The sequence below is a fragment of the Schistocerca serialis genome, chromosome 8, assembly GCF_023864345.2.
Source record: "Schistocerca serialis cubense isolate TAMUIC-IGC-003099 chromosome 8, iqSchSeri2.2, whole genome shotgun sequence".
Lineage (NCBI taxonomy): Eukaryota > Metazoa > Arthropoda > Insecta > Orthoptera > Acrididae > Schistocerca > Schistocerca serialis.
The window spans coordinates 31,390,824-31,394,264 of record NC_064645.1 but is presented as its reverse complement, the minus strand read 5'-3'; positions in this window follow the sequence as shown (position 1 = coordinate 31,394,264).

The window sequence follows — 3,441 nt, the reverse complement described above, 5'->3', positions numbered from 1 at the left end:
ACAGAAGACAATGAAGAAGGCAGAAAGAGAGCTCGAAGTTTCAAGTGAGTCTGTCTGCTGCAGATGAAACGACATGAGCGTATGGCATTCTTGGCCGGGAGGCCCCTATTCGGGGAAGTTCGTCCGCCAAGTGCAAGTCTTATTTCAGTCGACGCCACACTGGGCGACTTGCGCGCCGGTGATGAGGACGAGATGATGATGATGAGGGCAGCACAACACCCAGTCCACGAGCGAAGAAAATCTCCAACCCGGCCGGCCGGGAGTCGAACCCGGGCCCGGTTGCGTGGGAGGCGTGCACGTTACCACCCAGCTAAGCAGGCGGACTCTCTGCCGCAGTCAGCAAGACACAAAAACGAAAATGCCAGAACACGAAAAAAGTGTAACACCGTTAGAGGTCGGTGCAAAGTTTTAACAAGAAGTTGAAATCACAAGACGTATTCTTCAACAAGCTCGAGGCCTTCTGGATTCAGCAACACTGTGCTAGTGTTGGAGATGGTAAACCTGGAAACTAGACTACCGTTTTTGAAGTACAGTAGAATCCCAAATCTAAAACTACAATGACATTTTGAGCCAGCGTGTGAGAAGATTAAAGGCCTGAGGTTAGAGAGCAAGTAAAGTTGGCTGTAGCAAAGTTTTGTTAGTGAATAGTTTTATAATTGTCAACGCGGAATTAACTGCGAAATATTTTTCTGAAAATAGTTATTAAATAAAATTATAGAATGAAAATTTAAATAAACTGGAATGTTACGGTGTTATGGTCTGCTTTAGTTTCTAGGTAGCACACCAGTATTTGTTCCAGATGCAAATACTGTACACTACATTCACACCTGAGAGACAGTGTCAAACAAGGCAGGCAGTGGACGTATCTACCTCACTGTGAGGTAAGTGGCAGATGGGTCTTGCCAATGCCTCGTGTATTCGCGCTTCTTTCCATTTCCTTCGACTACAGACCACAGAGACATAATGCCTCTGTATACATCGAATCAGTCTAATCTCGTCTCCGAGGTCCCCACAGAAGCGAGGTTAAGAAGCTGCACCACATTTCCAGATTCCTCACCCTACACTTGCAGTGGCTGGCAGCTAAGGTTGTCCGTCTCCTCAGTGATGCCCTCTGGCAGGTCGCCTGAGCTGGGCAGGTGACACACGTGGTCGGAAGAGCCGGAGGTTCCCCCGAGGCGCTGCAGAGCTGAGCACGGCCACGCAGCAGCAGTGCCAGAGGGGCAGTCACTGCTGGCGTTCAGCTGAACTCAGAAATCGGTAACGAGGCGTCCCTCGACCGCCACTTCTGACACGCCATATTGGGTTAATCATGTTCCGTCGTTTCTGCTGTACCGATGCTTAACACCAGCGGTGTGAACTACCGACAACACGTCAGGGGTTCCCCCGGGCATGGATGTGTGTGATGTCCTTAGGTTAGTTAGGTTTAAGTAGTTCTAAGTTATAGGGGACCGATGACCTCAGATGTTAAGTCCCATAGTGCTGAGAGCTATTTGAACCATTTTTGACAGACAGCCATGTTCCGACTGTTCACTGCGAGGCGAACCAAGTTCTAACACAGGCTGTACGGTGCACGAACCTATTCTCTTCCTCCATCGTTCGTGACCGCTGTATCTAACGCCGAGTGGTATTTAGCGTAGTGTTCGTGCCGTGCCATACAAGAAGAGTTTGCTTCGAGTGAGTTTCGTGGAAGACGTGCCAATTCTGTATGCAATCCATCAGCCAGGATTCTCACTCCAGAGCCGCCTCCACGACGTCGCTGCCGCTCACGCCCGACTTGGCGACCCTCGTCGCCGCCAGCTGGGGTCCTTCGCAGTATTCCGTGACATTTACATGTGTGCTCTCTTATGAATGAGTTTCTTAGATTTCGTGACTTTAGCCTGATTAAAAAACGAAAGAAAAGAACGATCGAAACGAGTGGCAAACATATTTACGGTCTCGCTTATCAGAAACATTTAATTGTGATCGAATCCTTTCGTGAATTTGGCAGTGAAGTCAAAGGAAGATCTCACCGTAGAACGAGCGAAGCACCTCACGCGACCAACATTAGATTTCAGCCGAACAGAGGGACATCACGTGACCGATTTCCGCCGGCCGAAGTGACCGTGCGGTTAAAGGCGCTGCAGTCTGGAACCGCAAGACCGCTACGGTCGCAGGTTCGAATCCTGCCTCGGGCATGGATGTGTGTGATGTCCTTAGGTTAGTTAGGTTTAACTAGCTCTAAGTTCTAGGGGACTGATGACCTCAGAAGTTAAGTCCCATAGTGCTCAGAGCCATTTGAACCATTTTTTGTAAGCAATCTCTTTGACGACTCGGTGCATTTTGACAGTATTCTACCAATGAACTGAAATGTGTCTTCTACTTACCTACGACTGAGCGTAGGCGATCATTCCATTTCATATTCCCACAAATTGTTAAACTCTTATTTTTTATGAGTCGACCGATTCCAGCTGTGACTCATAATTATTGTAGGCATAGAATGTCCCTCTTTGCGTTTTGTGAATTTTAAATTTCTGCATATATAAAGCAAACTGACAATCAGTGCACAACTTTGAAATCTGGTCAAGACTTCACTGGTTATTTGCGCACTTCGTCTGAGAGTACAGCCTTCTGCGGGATCCCAGGAGGAACGGGCAATATTCGGGGGTGTGAGAGGAACTCTCACATGAAACGAAAAACTTCCAGCGAACATATGCCATGTTTCGAATAGTTTCTGGGTTAGAACATAATTAACGTCATTTTTATACGTGTATTCTTGAATAAGTTGAAAACAGCTGTCTGCCCGCATCTCGTGGTCGTGCGGTAGCGTTCTCGTTTCCCACGCACGGGTTCCCGGGTTCGATTCCCGGCGGGGTCAGGGATTTTCTCTGCCTCGTGATGGCTGGGTGTTGTGTGCTGTCCTTAGGTTAGTTAGGTTTAAGTAGTTCTAAGTTCTAGGGGACTTATGACCACAGCAGTTGAGTCCCATAGTGCTCAGAGCCATTTGAACCATTTGAAAATAGCTGTCTCTTGCAGAAACGTGTTCGAGACAGAACAAACCATTCGGAATAGGGCATATTTCCATACGAAGTTTTTTGCGTAAAATGCTCATTTCTGTCATATCTCCGAATACCATTCCTCCTGGGACGCCTTGTAGATAAGTGCGACATCTGAAAAAAATCCTAAATTACTAATACTGAGAAACCTGGATAAGTTTTTTTTTTTTTTATTTCACCCGTCTCAGTTACGTCGATATAAAATTCAGCCGTAGTGGTAACGGGATCCCGGATGACACACCCATTTTCAGACTACAACTTTGCTAGTAACCGTAATTATTAACACAATATGGCGCCAAAAAGGACAGCAAAGTATACAGTGGGCAACAAGTACCCTCTTTGATCTTAGACTATGCGTACGTTGCGACTGACTGACATAACTGTACATAATAATCGTCAGTTTGAAAAT